This window comes from Protomyctophum bolini (genome assembly GCF_963924005.1).
Source record: "Protomyctophum bolini genome assembly, chromosome: 1".
NCBI lineage: Eukaryota > Metazoa > Chordata > Actinopteri > Myctophiformes > Myctophidae > Protomyctophum > Protomyctophum bolini.
In genome coordinates, this window is record NC_137862.1 from 10,358,222 (window position 1) to 10,377,511 (window position 19,290).

At 44.0% G+C, this 19,290-nt stretch overlaps 1 protein-coding gene across 3 annotated transcripts in view; it reads left to right on the top strand.

The window, feature by feature from the left end:
• Positions 1-19,290, top strand: part of cemip (cell migration inducing hyaluronidase 1) — a 124,211-nt gene that overhangs the window by 18,622 nt on the left and 86,299 nt on the right. For 2 of the 3 annotated variants that reach the window (XM_080772129.1, XM_080772131.1), the window contains exon 2: positions 1,206-1,347. The exons of the other annotated variant lie outside the window; for it this stretch is intronic. The gene's annotated coding sequence lies outside the window, so the exon portion shown is untranslated. The remainder of the gene's footprint in view (positions 1-1,205; positions 1,348-19,290) is intronic. 3 annotated transcript variants of the gene reach the window in all.

A 19,290-nucleotide genomic window follows, 5' to 3' on the forward strand; every position in this document is an offset into this window, starting at 1 on the left:
GGTTGCTACGTGTTGTAAGTGACAGGCTAGCTTCGCGTCGCTACTAGCCTGTTTTTCATCTCCGTGGTGGGAAATATTGCTCGGTGTTGGCACTGCCTTGGGGGGTGCCAACACCCAATTAAGCCTTGGGGCTTAATAATTTACTATTCTGTAAACTACACTCTACTACGACTCTACCGAACTTCGCAACGCTCGATGCGGCAACTCGAACTCGCACGCTTGAAACCAGGAGGTGTGGGTTGGGAGTCTAATGACTAAATAACGAGGCAGGCTACTGAGCTGGCTGCCAGAAGGATGTTTTCTGGCTGTGTTAGAATGTGAGTATGCGTGGTCGTACTACTTCCTAGTAGGCTCCGCCCCTCCCTACTACTAGTAGGGGATAGGGCCGTGCCCACTTTGGCGCAAACCTGAGACGGAATCCGCACTCACGTTCTGTTTTTTCTATTCACTCATACTGTTGAGACACTGTTCTTCTGTTCACTCATACTGTTGAGACACTGTTCTTCTGTTCACTCATACTGTTGAGACACTGTTCTTCTATTCACTCATACTGTTGAGACACTGTTCTTCTGTTCACTCATACTGTTGAGACTTCTGTTCACTCATACTGTTGAGACACTGTTCTTCTATTCACTCATACTGTTGAGACACTGTTCTTCTGTTCACTCATACGTTGTTGTTCTTCTGTTCACTCATACTGTTGAGACACTGTTCTTCTATATTCACTCATACTGTTGAGACACTGTTCTTCTATATTCACTCATACTGTTGAGACACTGTTCTTCTATTCACTCATACGTTGTTGTTCTTCTGTTGACTCATACTGTTGAGACACTGTTCTTCTGTTCACTCATACTGTTGAGACACTGTTCTTCTGTTCACTCATACTGTTGAGACACTGTTCTTCTGTTCACTCATACTGTTGAGACACTGTTCTTCTGTTCACTCATACGTTGTTGTTCTTCTGTTGACTCATACTGTTGAGACACTGTTCTTCTATTCACTCATACTGTTGAGACACTGTTCTTCTGTTCACTCATACGTTGTTGTTCTTCTGTTGACTCATACTGTTGAGACACTGTTCTTCTGTTCACTCATGCTGTTGAGACACTGTTCTTCTATTCACTCATACGTTGTGTTTACATCCAGATGAAACTGTAGAACTGTGCGTTTCAACCTTTTAACCAACCATTTATTCTCTCTAGGTGGTCCTCAGACGAGCCCTCCATCGTCTCTTCCAGTCATCCTGGTTCTCCACACATCTGGCCAGTTCTTCCAGTCCTCCTGGTTCTCCATACATCTGATCTGGCCACTTCTTCCAGTCATCCTGCTTCTCCACACATCAAGGTCAGTTGTTCGTTGGTACTTTGCACTCCTGTGTCGTTCTTGAGTACATCCACGTATGTTAATGTGGGACGTCCTCGTGATGAACGAATTCATACATTTTCATTCAAGACCAACCGACCAACGTTTGATGAGATTTAGCCTCTCGGAGCCTAAACTTTGAATATTTTGTTGTCGTTGGATAGAATGGAGGCTCTGTCTATGTCCTCCCGGTAGGTGCTCGTCAATGGCAGGTGTAGTCAATGTTGTGATCTCAAAGGGCCACCATCTCTATAAGGCCTCTAGAAGTCTCCATCTAACTTTGGGGTGGTGGGTGAGGATGCGTCGAGTCGCAGGCTCGGAGAACATATGCCAACACAGCACAGTATTACACATTACGCACAGCACAGGTTATTACACACACAGATATATATGTGACCGCTTCTGACCAAGACATATTTGGTTGTTCAGTTTGATCCACCAGTTTTGGAGATATGGCTTATAGAGTAATGTCTTACAGAGAGTTCAGAAAACAGGCTTGAAAGGTTCACTTCTGTGGACTCTAACATTACGCCTACAGCTACATGTTTAAGCATTTATTTCATATTTACATGTCGATTTCAGCTCTGTCATTTATTTCCGACATGCTCTAGTATGTGAAGAGTCTGCCTGTGCTATTAACTCATTTTGGATAAAATTCGTTTTTCGTTTTTCTCCTCTCCTGTATCAAAAAGAGTCACATACAGTATATACAGTATAGGACAGTGGATCTATGACGTCCCTAGTAGATTAAATATGGAAATCATGAGAAGAACAGAATGAGCAGGAACACGCTTGCATCTCATATCATATTGTACATATTGGAATGTACTTAGTTTTTCAAAACTATGGAATGCACTATGCAATGACCCATTGTCTAAAAACCCACCTCTTCAGACTCCATCTTAGTCCGTAGCACTTGCCCTAGCCTCGACGACCTTACAGGCGTATACACAAAGGCTCAACTTATGTAACCTAGATAGCATTTTATGTAGAAATAGCACTATATAGTATAATGCAGAGTTCATTATATAAATATTCCACTTTTCCGTTCTTAGTATACGTATGATTCATGATGACTATTTTTATGTATTTGATGCATCGCCATGTTTTTTGTTCCTCTTTACTGTAAGTCGCTCTAGGTTCAGAGCGTCTGCTAAATGCCTACATTGTAATTGTAAATTATACGTACACTCTGATACAGCAGTAGATAATCATCATGTAGTGGTTATCAATATGCTTATACAGATACATGTTATGTCAGTGAGTCAGGCAGCTGAGGCCGTATTATAAGGATATGATGTCAGTAGGATTAGGGATGTCCCGATCACGTTTTTTGGCTCTCGATCCGATCTCGATCATTTGATTTTGAGCATCTGCCGATACCGACTTTTCCCGATCCGATATTTATATTTCATAGAACACATTTATGCCATATCGCAATAGTACAATATCCCAAATCACAGCCAATATCCAGTCCAATATCATACTAGGGATGTCCCGATCACGTTTTTTGGCTCCCGATCCGATTCCGATCATTTGAAAATGACGTGAGAGATACCCAGACACACCTCTCTCTCACTGAAGAGTGAGAGATACCCAGACACACCTCTCTCACTCAGAGGGCTGAAGGGTCAGAGACACCCAGACAAAGCTCTCTCTCACTCAGAGGGTATTGTTGTATCAGCATCTTGTTGATAAGCTCAGGTTCCAAATGTCCTCATCCGCTATCTGACTGTTTTATATACACACACACACACACACACACACACACACACACACACACACACACACACACACACACACACACACACACACACACACTGTCTGCTTTACCAGTTCACAGCAGACAGACGCACGCACGCCGTCACACGCGCAGTCACACACACCGGGTTTTGTTCAAAGTACTAGATTGTCTTTCATGGCTGCTCACCTAGTCCAGATTTGGATGTGTGTGTTTGCGTGCGTGTGCATGTGCATGCGTGTGTGCGTGACAGGACGGTGTGTCCCAGAGGTTATCAGGTTTGTTTTGTTCCTTATTAATTAGATAAAACACCCTGGATGATAACGCAATTATTAGTTTATTATTTGGTGTCGAGGTGAGAAACCACACACACACACACACACACACACACACACACACACACACACACCCTCAAATCCACTTATTTTATGCAACACACGCTGCTGGAAAAGGAAGATCAGCATCAACATAAAGCTTGTCAATTTACGGAGGAACACAGTGCTGTAAAATATCATAATAGATGGATGTGTTGAGACTCTGGACATGACAAAACACAGTGATGATTTAGGCCATGTTATCTGCTATGGTGTTGATCCACTGACAGTTAAAACGTAACACATGTTTCAACAAAGCCATCTTTTTAGAGTAAATTGTGCTTCAGTATGTTGACACGCTTCATGGAGATGCTATTTTTCCTTTCCAACTCGATTTGGCACAGTGCCAAAACTACTTTGGCCTGACCTAAACCCCACACAGAATCTAGGTTGTATTGTCAAGAGGAAGGTGTGGGACATAAGACTGAACAATACAAATTAATTTTCGGCTGTTATCAAAGCAAACCTGGGCTTCCATAACACTTCAACAGTGCCACTGGCTGATTACCTCCATGCCCCGCCCCATTGATTAAATGATTTGTTCAAAAGTAGCCCAGACCAAGTATTAACTGCATACATTAATATGGTCGACATTTCTCGTTTAAAAAGAAAATGTTTTAGTGGTCTCGTAAAATATTCTAATTCATTGGGATAGGATTTTTAGATTTTCATGAGCTGTATGCCATAATCATCAAGATTAAACCAAAAAAAGGTTTTAAATACCGGTACTTCATTTTATGCACAATGAATTGAGAATATATGAAACTTTTTTAATTATTATTACGGAAGAAAGAAAGTCAGCCGGGTGTGATGTTTTCTTTCTGAAATCAGGTTCAGGTTCATTTATTTGTTTGTCCCCGTGGGGCGATTTGGTATACAGCAAGGCATAACACAGGCAGGTAACATGAAACACAAAAACACAGTAAAAAGGCACATAGAACATTAAAACAGGATGGCAGTTCAAGGTATCAGTGTAACATTATAATTCATAACTTTTTCAGAACAGTCGTATAAATAATTAGTACTCTGATGCCAAGATGGCTCCTCTGATGCCAAGTGATGTTTGTTATAAACTTTTTATTCGTGCACAACAGCTCAACGTGTCTCGTCTTGCCGCTGCAAGGATTCCAAATGAGCTACAATTAAAATTATGTGGCTGTAAACTGGTCGAGGCGTGTGCATGCGTGCGTGTTCGCTGTGCATATACGGTGTGTATGTGTGTGCGTCGACGCTCTTCTTCTCCTCGATCGTCCCCGTGCAGTCAGCCGATCGCCATGCCCCGCCGCACTGCGTGAGAGTGGCGACAGGTCTGTGCACGCAGACAGGTCTGTGCACGCAGACAGGTCTGTGCACGCAGACAGGTCTGTGCACGCGTCGCAGACAGGTCTGTGCACGCAGCATAACATTGAGAGATGACAGCAGTGCGGTCGACGGTGGGCATTATGGAGGTATTCAGAACGCACATTATGTCGAGAGAATGTTCGTATGGAAATAGAGAAGGGGGGGTGTGTGGGGGGGGGGGTGTATTTACTGCGCTCAGAGCCTGCTGTGTCGATGTAATAACATGCTTGGCAGGGAAATAGTTTTTTAGCTAGCATCTGGACACCTCTGGGCACTTTATGGAAGAGAGCAGGTGTGTGTGTGTGTGTGTGTGTGTGTGTGTGTGCGTGTGCGTTTGTGCGTGCATGCGTGTGTGTGCGTATTACAACTTAAAATATGCAAATATAACGCACACGTATGTGTCGATGTAATAACATGCTTGGCAGGGATTTTTTTTTGGCTACTGTAGCATCTGGACACCTCTGCACTTTATGGAAGAGAGCAGGTGTGTGTGTGTGTGTGTGTGTGTGTGTGCGTTTGTGCGTGCATGCATGTGTGTGTTCGTATTACAACTTTAATATGCAAATATAACGCACACACACACACACACACACACACACACACACACACACACACACACACACACACCGTTTCTCTTCCATAAACTGCAGTGCCGTCCAGATGTTTCCTAAAAAACTATGTTTACTGCCGCTGGTCCAATACAACCAGCGTGGTTCTATTGACCGTCTGATGGAGATCTAGTCCAATACGACCAGCCTCATGGCCTTGGCATTCTGATGGAGATCTGAGTGTGTTTTCTAAAGCAATACATTCACACTTCCAACCAGTTCATTTTGTCAGCAAATTCACTTTAAAATACCCTTGAATGCTAATGGGTACCCTTAATACCCTTTAATGGGCTAGGCTTAGTTTAATGGCACATGAATGGACAGAGGCTGAAACAATCGTGGCAGTCAATGTGTTCATTCAGAATACAGATTTGACTGAAAGAAGGAAGACATTTTCTTCCATTCCTCTTGTGACTCGTGTAATGAGATTACATTTACATCAGTCCAGTGAAACCATTGAGTTGTTCCAGACATCACATCAGCCCAGTGAAACCATTTAGTTGTTCCTGACATCACATCAGTGAAACCATGTAGTTGTTCCTGACATCACATCAGTGAAACCATGTAGTTGTTCCAGACATCACATCAGTGAAACCATGTAGTTGTTCCTGACATCACATCAGTGAAACCATGTAGTTGTTCCTGACATCACATCAGCCCAGTGAAACCATTTAGTTGTTCCTGACATCACATCAGTGAAACCATTGAGTTGGTCCAGACATCACATCAGCCCAGTGAAACCATTTAGTTGTTCCTGACATCACATCAGTGAAACCATGTAGTTGTTCCTGACATCACATCAGTGAAACCATGTAGTTGTTCCAGACATCACATCAGTGAAACCATTTAGTTGTTCCTGTCACAGTCTCTCTCCCTCAGTCTGTGACTCCACCATGGCCACTCCCACATTCATTTCCACCACACTACAGTCCCACTTACTTACACACCTGTGTCCAACTCTCTCATCAGCCAACCTGTGAACTCTTTGCTAATCAACCTGCTGCCTATAAGACTGGACTCTTTGCTAACACTCACTGTCAGTTCATAACCTGGTGTCATTGATGTCCTGCTTGTTTCCTGTTTTGACTACATTGTCATTTTGCTTTTGCCTGATTCCTGCCTGCATTTTCAGTGTAAGATATATATATATATATATATATATATATATATATATGCCTGATTCTTTATTAAATACTTTATTATCTATACTCTTGTTGTTGTGACTTTGCACTTGGGTTCAACTCTCTGTCTGCATCCGTGACAGTTCCTGACATCACATCAGCCCAGTGAAACCATTTACTGGTTCCTGACATCACATCAGTGAAAGCATTTAGTTGTTCCAGACATCACATCAGTGGAACCATGACAATCATGATTTTTTCCCCGTCAGGTGTGCAATCCGTCATTGATTTGGTCCTGTGATGATGACATCGGTGTGTGTGTGTGTGTGTGTGTGTGTGTGTGTGTGTGTGTGTGTGTGTGTGTGTGCGTGCATGTACTGTATGTGCGTGCGTGCATCACTGGAGTCGTCATGACGATCATCGCTAGATTCTTGGTCTATACTCCTGGTCTCCTGGCATTGTTCCTCTGTTCTCTCACTGACGCTCTGTCATTCTCTCCTCTTTCTCCCTCTCCCACTCTCTCTCTCTCTCTCTCTCTCTCTCTCTCTCTCTCTCTCTCTCTGTGTCTCTCCCTCTCTCCCTCTCTCCCTCTCTCTCTCTCTCTCTCTCTCTCTCTCTCTCTCTGGATGGAGCCTGGCCTTAATGAGAGGGACCACATAAATCATTACTTGAGGATGTCACAAACGCAAACACACTTAATGTGCATTTTAATGAGTAGAACATTTTTATGATTGTTTGCAGGGAGGATTGTTTGTTAATATGAGGGCAACAATGAATATGCAGGGAGGAGAGTTGGTTTATCCAAATAGATTAATTTCTTTGGGTTTGCTTGATGAGTATCTGACCCTAAAGCCCCTTCTCTGCTTCTCTAAGAGAGAGAGAGAGAGAGAGAGAGAGAGACCATTTCTACACCACGTTTGAAAGCCCCTTCTCTGCTCTCAGAGAGAGAGAGCGAGAGAGAGAGAGAGAGAGAGACCATGTGAAAGCCCTTTCCTATGCGGACGGATGGGAGCGTCCACTCCTGAGCGCACCGTGTGTCCTGAGGACAGATAGAGATCCCAGGTGGACGCTGGTGGCATTTAGCTGACATTTAGTCTGAATCACCACATAAAACACACTCTCTCCTGCCATGACATTTTAGCTTTGTGCTCACTTCTCTCGGGTCAGTCTCTTCTTGTCGATCTCTATCTCACGGCTTTCTTCCTCAGGTTCCTTTTATTTATTTATTTAAACACCACGAGCGATATATAATAATAATAATAGGTCTCCACCAGGGCAGGTCAGGTTGTGGCTATTTCTTGATTGATGATTTGAGGCATTTTGTCCCAAAAATGTGTTTAGCAAAAATCCACCTGTTGTTGGCGCTATAACAGGACAATGTTAAAATGGTGGGATATATTCCTCAGCAGTAGGAAAGTCGTGAAAGATTTCATGTAAATTGCACGCTGCGTTCATGATTTCAGGCTTTTTGTTCAAAACGGGCCAATCCTGCAAACTTTCAAAGCCAATGTTAGCCAATTAGGATGTAATATGAAATATCAGACAGATCTGTCTTGAACACATGACTATAGAGATGCTGTGTAACGATTTGCGGGATTTTTGGACAGAATCTGGAGGAGTAATATAAAAAAATAATAAGGCAGGACCAAGCAGGAAGGCAATTAGCAATAAGAATAATATACACAATAAGCCATAGAAACATGCAGGAAGACTGAACTTGTGAAATAAATGACCATGTAATTGTGACAGGGGGGGCATCATTCTTCCTTCCTTCCTTCCTTCACATTCATTCAGTCTGACAGACATTAAACCAATCGTGTCTCTCTTCTTCCTACAATGCATTTCAACCTGCAGAGACATTACAAGAGCACTGCATTGTCTTCCCATAGACAATACACAATTACACACACACACACACACACACACACACACACACACACACACACACACACAACAACAACAACGTTCTTTTCAATTCCAAACGCCCAAAGACGCCGCTTGAGTGTGCGAGACAGACAGGCAATTATCCATTTTCACAATGCATGATACACCAACACACAGGGTTTCATTTCCAGCAGGTAATTGCCTGTTTGCAACAAACAACTTGAACGATATGCAAAACACTTTGTCTTTTAAATTCTCTAGGTGGCTTTTTTTAATCCTTTTTTCCCTTTGCCTCTCTGTTTTGTTTAAGCACTTCAAAAACATTGCGCCGTTATTCAGGAGCTAGCTTTCAGCGGGGGCATGGTAGAACCCTTGGGAATTCGGCCAACTTAATGTAGGGTTTAGTTAACTTTACTGTTTAACCCATTCAGAATCAGGACTGAGACCAGATTCTACAAATGTCCTGACAGTTTTCTGAAAAACCCTATGTTTCTATATCAGCTGTATTTTCTTGTCAAGGACTCCCACAAAATATATGTAATAAGGGCCTTTCTCGGCCCCACCCTTCTCCCATTGTTTATATTGTGTTTAGTTTCCAAGATGGCCGCAGCACCAGGAGGGGCTGCGGCGGAGGTGAGCGGACGGGGTCGACATGTGCCCTTACTGGGCTGCATTCAACACACTTGCCTTGTGTCTGACACCTGACTTGTGTCTGAACACAGCTTTGATGCATGTGTTCTGCCCCCCTACCCCCCATCAAACAAAATGTTTGATTTATATGAGCTTCCATTGGAAATGCATTGGAGCGGCCATTAAACACAAGACACAAGACAAACGCAAGACGGGTGTCTTGAATTTGTGAATGCAGCCCAGTAAGGGCATATGTCGACCCCACCCGCTCACCTCCACCCCACCCCCTCCTGGTGCTGCGGCCATCTTGGAAACTAAACACAATAATGGGAGAAGGGTGGGGCCGAGAAAGGCCCTTATTGGCCGCCGACCACATCTGAAAATATGTTGTTTCAGGGACCACCCAGGAGCAAAGATTTGAGTTAAAAAACATTCGCTCTGAAATAATATTAGATTTGTGCCACATTTTCAAGATTTTCAAAAAATAGCAGATCTTATAGATCTGCTATTTGTCAACAGCTAAAGTATAACAATGCTTAAAACACCAAAGGGGGTTCCTGTCCTGAATGGGTTAAGTGCATAGCCACTTGCCCAAATGTGCCCAAATGTGCTGACCTCATCACATTTGTGATGACGGCTATGGCTGTTTTTAGCCCAAGGAGTGTTTTTCGTGCAAAACTAATGCTTGGAATGGATTCAGAATCATGAAAACCCTCTAGTTTGACACGTCACATGCTACTTAAAGCATGATGACATTTAGACATTTTTGCCTTATATTTGTTGTTGATGGTACCCCAACTTTCAGCAGCTGTCAAAAATTCCCCTAGGGTGGTTGAATAGAAACCAATGTGGGATATGTTAGTAGACACCTTTTATTCCCAGATTTGACATTATCCTTATAATATTCTCTGACTAAGTGTAGTTTTTAAGTACTACACACAGTAGTTTAGTGTACTGCAGTGGTAAAGCTTCTTCAACTTGACCTTGAGCGGATTCTGCATCGTCTGTGACCACAAGGACAGACGGTCAGACACTCCACCTTCTGTAGACTGGAACTGGCACAGGCAGCTCCCGGCAGGATCCACCGGGAGAAACTAGGCACAGCTGCTGGACATGCGACTAATTAATTAGAGCGACAGAGAGAGGAGTGTGTGTGTGTGTGTGTGTGTGTGTGTGTGTGTGTGTGTGTGTGTGTGTGTGTGTGTGTGTGTGTGTGTGTGTGTGTGTGTGTGTGCGTGCGCGTCAATTTAACAAAGGTGCAAGACGATCAGAAATCAGCAGAGAGTGAGCGATGTTTGCGCTACTGTATGTACTCTACTGTGTGCCGAATTGAAGTGGACTCGATCGGCCGCAGACTTTTTTTTTTTCTCTCCCTGGAAATAACAAAGACACATTCAGACAGTCTGTGACCACGAGGACAAAGACACTCCACAGTCAGACAGTCTGTGACCACGAGGACAAAGACACTCCACATTCAGACAGACAGTCTGTGACCACGAGGACAAAGACACTCACACACATGCAGGCCTGAATAATAGTGGATCCTCACAGAGCAGGTCTGAGAGCAGTCTGAGAACTCCAAGTAGCACTTTGACAACCCCAGACCCACCGGGCTGCGTTCTCTCTACGCTGTCATTACAGCAGGGAGCCTGTGATTTAAGGACCACGTGTGCGTTTAAGGGCGACAGAGAAAAATCATGGCAGAGAGAAAGAGAGCAAGGACAGACGTAAAGTGCTGCTGTTGAGAAAAACGAGACAGACGAGAGGAGAGGAGAGGAGACAAGCGCTGTTTCTTTTTGTAGATCTTCTGTTACTCGTAGAGGATTTTTTAATTCCTTCTCACGTAAGTCAATCAGTCACACACACACACACACACACACACACACACACACACACACACACACACACACACACACACACACACACACACACACACACACACACACAGAAAGAGAGAGATAGAGAGACTGCTACTCTACATCCAGCCTGTCTGTCACGGCTCCAGCTGTCACGCTGGTTCGGTGTTACCTTTCATTTTGTTTGTTCTGAATCACTTTCTTTCAGACGACCCCCCCCTACCAGATCCTCCTACCAGGATTTATTTGGCTGCTTTTGATCCTTGGGAGAATGAGGCTAAAGGTTTGAATCATTCCATTATGTTTGTGAATGAAGGAATTGCAAATGGTTTGACCGTCTCAAAAGAGATACAGAAAGGAACTTACTGACTATTGGCTTCTGCCAAGCGAGACCTCGTCAGCCACTGTGCCTCAGGCTTTGGAGAACGAAAAACAAACAACAAAAAAACCTGCTAATTAAGTGGAGCTGCATGTTAAGTAGACGCCAGGTGTGCGGTGTCTAATTCATACAGTGGCTAGTTTGTGACTGCATGTCTATTTCTCTCAAGGCTGTATTCTTAGCGCTCTTAATTCCTTGACCAATTAGCCTGTTGTTTGAAGAATGTTCATTCAATATTCAGCATTTCAATCTCTGACCCCATGCAAATTATGCTGGAGGCGTGTGCATGTGCATGTGCATGTGCATGTGCATGTGCATGTGCATGTGCATGTGCATGTGCATGTGCATGTGCATGTGCATGTGCGTGCGCGTGCGCGTGTTGGTGTGTGTGTGTGTGTCTGTGCGTGCACGCGTGCGTGCGTGAGTGAGCATGGCAGCGTTTGTGCGTGCGTTATGTCTACGTTAATTCCATTAGCAGAGCTCTTCATCAGAGACGCTAAATGAATTACAGGCCAGAATTCCAGTGATAGATTGAGTGCCACATCATCCACAGCTGGTTCTATCTGCCTTCAACGAGCCTTGTTCACTGAAGGAGTGCTGCCATGATGGCTGGCTGGCTGGCTGGCTGGCTGGCTGGCTGGCTGGCTGGCTGGCTGGCTTGCTGGCTTGCTGATTGACTGACTGACTGACTGGCTGGCTGATTGACTGACTGACTGGCTGGCTGGCTGGCTGGCTAACTGACTGACTGACTGACTGACTGACTGCTTGCGTTATCGTGCTTGTTCTCACAAAGCGCTCTGACTTGATCCTGACAGGCCTCGAGCCTCCCTGTGTTCACTGAGGCTCTCGATCTTCAGACTTCTGTAGCGCTAACTGACTCAATTAGGGAGACTCAACTCCAACAGACCAAGGACCAACGGAGACATGAATGACACTTCAGAGAACTTTATTCACTCTCACCTTCCTCCACCTCTCTCTCTCTCTCTCTCTCTCTCTCTCTCTCTCTGAGCGCATGCGTGGGCGTGAGTGAGTGTTTGGCTGCGAGTTGGTATAAGTGAGTTCTCTATCTTTCTTTATTCTCTTCTGTTCTATATGTTTTTAGTTTTTGTTGTTTTTTCTAACGGTTGTTTAAGTGTAGCGGGGCTCACAACCAGGGCATTATGCCCGTGGTTAGTGGCCATGAAGACTTTGAGAACCTGACACGCCGAAATGCTATTAAAGTTGACACTACTGCTGGCGTATCAGCCGAGGAGGTTAGTAACGCTGTTGGAGAGGTGGTAGGATTTCAAAGTGTGAAATCGGCCTCTCGCATGAACGGTGGTATTGTTATCTTCCTGGACGGTGTGGACAAAGACATTCACACCTGTTCTTCCGCTGATTAGTCCAGCTAAAAAGATAATAATTTCAAATGCTCCTCCATTCCAAAAGAATGAGGATTTGGCAAAAGAGTTGTCACGTTATGGGAAGTTGGTTTCCCCAGTTAAAATGGTTTTACTGGGGTGTAAATCGCCACTGTTAAAACATGTTGTCTGTCACCGAAGGCAGGTCTATATGGTTTTGAAGGAAAGCGATTTGAACTTGACGTTCAGTTTCAAAGTCGGCGGCTTTAATCGCACTGTGTTGGCCACTTCTGGTAATATGAAATGCTTTGGTTGTGGAGTGGAGGGGCATTTAATTCGTTCTTGCCCCCGAGCCCCCTCTGCCGCGACACCGGTGGCTGCTGCTGAGAGCAGTGGAGAGGGTGGCGCTGGCCCGTCTGGAACAAAAGATGCACAGAGCGCACCGGCACCGCAGCCTGAGTCTAACCCGCCCGTTGCGCAACAGGTTACGGAGACAGAAAATTAAACGGAGGCAGTTGTGCAAGGGCAGAGTTCTGTGCAGGGGGATCAGAACGAGCAAAACGATCGAGAGGATTTTGGAGATAAAGTGGCCAAAGGTGCAAAAGCAAAGACCAGCGGGGTGTTACAGAAAAGAAAAATGACAAAGAAAAATGGGAATAAAGAGATTAACAAGCAGCGTCAGGCTGACGATGTGGTTAAAGAGGTGCTAACAGGTGAAAGTGTGTCTGCTGAAAACAGCAGCGCAGGTTCATCAAACACACCAGTAGGCCAGTCAGGGGGAAAAAAAGAAGACTGCAGCTGCAGCAGTTGTTCAAAACATGGTTTTTGGCCAAATGTCTGTGGTTTCTGAGAAAAAATACATTTTTGAGGATATATGTTTATCTAGTAAGCCCGCCAAAAGTAAACTTAATGAGAAAGAACAAACTGGTAATAAAGGTAAAAATGTGAAAGCAATGGAAAATATGTCAACATCAGATGATGATGAATGTGATTGGTCTCCTTCACAAGTGTCTGTCAGACACGAAAGGGCTTAGGGGGGTAAAATTGAAGAGTTTTCCCCTGATTTGAGAGGTTTTGTCAGGTCTGTAGCACTGCTAGTCAAGCAAGATGGGGCTTTTATTGACCAAGAGATTTGGAGGCTTAAGAAAATTATTACAAAAGTTAAAAAAGCAACTATAGAGGATGATGATGATTACGTTGAGTTTGTTTTTCCACACATTTGTATGTGTGTTTTCTGTACTGTCAATTTTTTTTTTTAATACTTTAAAATTGGTTCTTTAAACATTAATGGTGCAAGAAGTGATGCTTCTCTTTATAAACTGATGTAGAATTTAGAATGGATGTAACTTTTATTTAAGAAACGCACAGTGATGTTACAAATGAAAATGATTGGAAAAAAGAGTGGCCTGGAGAGGTTATTCTAAGTCATAAATTGTCTAACAGTGGTGGGGTTGGGGTGCTCTTTTCAAAGGGCTTTAGTCCCTATTCTTTTGAGGTGGAAGAAGTAATGTGTGGATATATTTTAAAAGTGAAAGTGCAATATGAAAACGTGACAAAGATTTTTATGAATGTTTATTATGCTCCAGTTTTGGCCATTGAAAGAATGACATTTTTGGATATGTTGTGTAATATTATTCAAAACTGCAGTGACGATTTTTTGTTTTTGGCTGGCGATTTTAATTGCACAGAATTGGCGGCAAATGACAGAAATCACTTAGAGCCTCATCCTGCTTCTTCTGTTAGACTTAGGCGTATAATAAAGACTCGTGAGTTGAAAGATGTGTGGAGGGGTTTTCATAGAAATGCTAAGCAGTACACATGGAGTCATGCCAAGGAAAACGTTTTGTCTTTGGCTAGGCTTGATCGTTTTTTTTTATTGTTGAACAACATTTTGGAATTTTTAAAGATTGCAGAATTGTTCCTGTTGGAAAAAACGATGCCATTTCAAATCATAGAAAATGACATGGCCTTAACCCATTCTGAACGGGAACCCATTTTGGTTTTAGCATCATGTTATGCTTTAGCTATTGAAAAATAGCAGATCTACAAGCTCATAGCGCGCCACCGAGTGGCGCGCTACGAGCTTGTAGGTCTGCTATTTTTGAAAAATCGAAGAACGACTGACATTTTTAGAATCTGATCTCAGGTCAGAATGGGTTCATCAGACCAGTGTGTGTCCAGTGGAAACCTCGTATGAATCTGATCTCAGGTCAGAATGGGTTAATTGGAGGGATACTCTTAGTAGTGTGGCGCTGCTGGCTCCATTAAACTCCACTCCCGGTGGCCTTTCATCTCTAAACCGCTGCACTTTAGCGCCTAAGTACGGTCGACTACACCTGAAGCACTCAGCGGAAGAACATTAATGAGTGCGGGCGAGGATGCATGGATGGATGGATGGATGGAGTGACCTTCAAAAACGCATGGCAGGTGGTTACACAGCTGCTAAAGTTATCTCTCAGGCTTCTTACCACTTTGGCACATTAGCTTTGTGTGTGTGTGTGTGTGTGTGTGTGTGTGTGTGTGTGTGTGTGTGTGTGTGTGTGTGTGTGTGTGTGTGTGTGTGTGTGTGTGTGTGTGTGTGTGTGTGTGTGTGTGTGTGTGTGTGTGTGTGTGTGTGTGTGTGTGTGTGTGTGTGTGTGTGTGTGTGTGTGTGTGTGTGTGTGTGTGTGTCATTAAAAATATATGTTTTTTCAGCGATTTTTTTTTGTTTTAAGGGTAACTGTTGTATAATTGCAATATTACACTCGAGGGTGATTATTGCCACGACAGTGATGTGGTCAGGAACGAGATAGTTGAGCTATACTTTCCTTGCAGGTGATATTTGAGCGTCTTAATTTAATACGTTGGCTTTCAGTAAAGCACCGTCCTGCTGCCTCCTGCATTATGTGCAATTTCTAAACGTTGAGAGTCCCAAACTCCAACACTTGAAAATGATGCAAATAAGCAATCTGAAAATGCGAAATATTGCATGTTGCAGTTCGCCTGCGAATCTCTGCAAAATACGACACCAGAGCGAACAAATAAAGAGCGAAAACCGTCGCATTTTCGCACATTCGCCGCTGATGTGGAAGCTTGCATGGACTTCAATTGTTGTTGTTTTTTAATGCGAATTATTCGCCCGAATATATCGCGTCGCCAATTCGCCAGTGTGTAATGACCTTTACTCTGGGGAAGCCCGGGTTCGAACTGGCAACCTTGCAGTTACCATCCAGCCACTCTACCCCTGAGCCACCGCCGCCCATGTGTGTGTTTGTGGTTGGCACGTGTTCCCCACAGGCCTGTACGTGCCGTGTGTTCTTTTGGAATTAGGAGCGCCCCCCCCCCCCCCCCCATCTCAGATTTCCTCTCTCGTGTCCCCTCGTAGTGCAACAGGTAGAAAACTCCAACAACAAAGTAACCCGATGCTAACTCAGGGCAGCAGCGCTTTAATGCCATCGATGCCGACAGCTTGTCTGAGTTCAAAACGATGGCGAGTGATTAAAAACATGCCGTGTTCGTGGAACTGCTTTTCTCTCCACGTCGTGTGCAATGCGAGGGGAAGCGTGGCACTGCACGTGTTAACTCCATAGACACACCTGGGGGTCTATTAGAGTAATGTTAACTCCATAGACACATACAAAACACCTGGGGGTCTATTAGAGTAATGTTAACGCCATAGACACATACAAAACACCTGGGGGTCTATTAGAGTAATGTTAACTCCATAGACACATACAAAACACCAGTCTATTAGAGTAATGTTAACGCCATAGACACATACAAAACACCTGGGGGTCTATTAGAGTAATGTTAACTCCATAAACACATACAAAACACCTGGGGTCTACTGGATCTCTTCTCCACTAGTCCCTCCATAACATTTAGTTCTACTGGATCTCTTCTCCACTAGTCCCTCCATAACATTTAGTTCTACTGGATCTCTTCTCCACTAGTCCCTCCCTGACATTTAGTTCTACTGGATCTCTTCTCCACTAGTCCCTCCCTGACATTTAGTTCTACTGGATCTCTTCTCCACTAGTCCCTCCCTGACATTTAGTTATACTGGATCTCTTCTCCACTAGTCCCTCGCTGACATTTAGTTCTACTGGTTCTCTTCTCCACTATAGCCCTCCCTAACATTTAGTTCTACTGGATCTCTTCTCCACTAGTCCCTCCCTAACATTTAGTTCTACTGGATCTCTTCTCCACTAGTCCCTCCATTTTAGTCAATTTTTTTATTTTATTTTATATTTTCAATATTATTTAGACTTAGTTTTAGTCATCATACCGGTAGATTCATTTTTAAGTCCAAAAATCTGAACTAACCCTTTAAAGATTACAAATCCTCAAAGTCAGATTTCCTGTAAATCTTATTAGGTTGCCATGCCTCGTCACAAAGCATTAGAGTGTGTACACATTGATAGGACTGACAGTGTGTTTTCCATACATACATATTTGTGTGGAATGCCAGAGGCTCTGTTTCTGTACATTCACCTTTTCATCAGCCAAGCAGAACATCTGGTTCTGGAGTTGTGGTTGTAGCTCTGCCCCAAGCGCGTGTGGGTGTGGGTGTGTGTGTGTTTGTGTGTGTGTGTGTGTGTGTGTGGGTGTGTGTGTGTGTGTGTGTGTGTGTGGGTGTGTGTGTGTGTGTGTGTGTGTGTGTGTGTGAGAGCATGCGTGCGTGCGTGTGCATGTATTTCTGTGTCGGTGGTTTTCAACATTTTTCATATCAAGTCCATTATTTACTCGCCATTTGAGCCACGGACCACCATTTGATGACATTTAGCCTCTCAGACCCAAAACATTGTGTTATTGTTGGTTTGTATTGCTGTGGTATCACAGGAGAGATTGTACATTAAGTAAATGCAGATGTTTAACAATAATTTAACTCTTGAGATCTCGGTCTCAAGAGTTAAAATATCTAATAAGGGGTTCATTTGGTTATACCGACTGTCATTTAGCTGCATGGGGACCACCGCCAAGGAAGGCCCGCTGGTGGTCCCCGGACCACTGGTTGAGAACCACTGGTTTATGTGACTGTGGCCCACCAGCTGACCAACCTGCTGGCCAGCGGTCCCGCCCCCCTAGCTCCGTTATAGACGGGTGCACACTTGCACGCCGACGCCCACTCACATCCACACATCCACATGTAGAATGCAGGCTAAACGCCACGATAATTACAGTGAAGCCAAAGAGACTGAAATGATTTAATGTGCCGCAGCACTGAAAACGCTGTGAAAGAGGCTTTTTAAAACCATCCTCCTCCCATTGCAACACTTTGATGGCTCGGATTTATGGATCCTGTCACGTACAAAATACTACTGCACAGGTTCCTCTGCCTAGAGTAACATCTGTGTGTGTGCGTGTGCGTGTGCGTGTGTGTGTGTGTGTGTGTGTGTGTGTGTGTGTGTGTGTGTGTGTGCGTGCATGCATGCGCGCGCTCTATCTTTTTATGTGTCAGACACACACAGTGGTACTATACTCACGCATACACATTGTGATGTGAACTCCAGGCTTGTAAAGCTTGAAGGCTGAGGTTTGGTTTTTATTGGACGTGTTTCTCTATAAAAAAATCCCCTTCATTCTGTCCCTCTGCCACCTGCCCCATGCCTCTGGCTACTGTGTGTGCGTGTGCGTGTGCGTGTGCGCGCCTGCCTGCCTGCCTGCCTTTTGAAGCGTGCACTCTCCAAGTGACACATTTTGAACGTAGTAATGTTCAGCAACTATAGACTAAGGACAATACATATTTATATATAATTAATGTAGCAATGTTCAGCAACTACACACTATAGACTAAAGAGAATCGTGATCTCAAATTTTGTGGAGAAAAATCGAGATTCACATTAATTTTGAGAAAGAATCGTGAAGCACTGTCCACCATAAATGGCTGCATCAGAGCTTCAGTTGATTATCGACAATAGAGAGTTGTTCCGTCATACGCTCATAACATCCCCCCCCCCATCCCCCCAGCAGATGCTAATTTAAGACATTAACATGCACTAATACGGCGTATCCTCTGAGGATTAAACCAGATTGAGTCATTAAGCCGCCGAGGATCAGTTTGTCTCTCCCCCCCGTATTGAACCTTGAAATGTGATGTAAACGATCGTCTTAGATGGAATTAACCCGTTAACACCTGGAACGCATCTGAGTCACCGTATTTTAGCTTTTAGTACTTTATCTGTTGTTGTAGATCTGTTATTTTGTAAAAAAAAAAATGAAAATGTGGCACAGATTTGTTAACTCAAATGTTTGCTTCTGGAGGGTCCCTGGAACAACAGATTTCCAAATGAGGGTCAACAGCCAAATACAGATATTGTTTGGGGGGTCCTTGATGTGAACTAGTTTGAGAACCACTGACATAGAAACATTAAGTTTTTGAGTGGTGCCACTGCTAACCACTCCTATACGCAGCAATTTGTGTCTGTATGTCTGTGCATGTGAGCACGGAAATAGCATCTTCGCACCACCAACTGTCACTGTTGCCTAACACACGCACGCGCACACACGCACACACACACACACACACACACGCGCGCGCACACACACACACACACACACACACACACACACACACACACACACACACACACACACACACACACACACACGTACAGTACAGCACCACTCAGTTCAGACAGGTCTGATTTTTCTGAAAACCGTAATGATTTA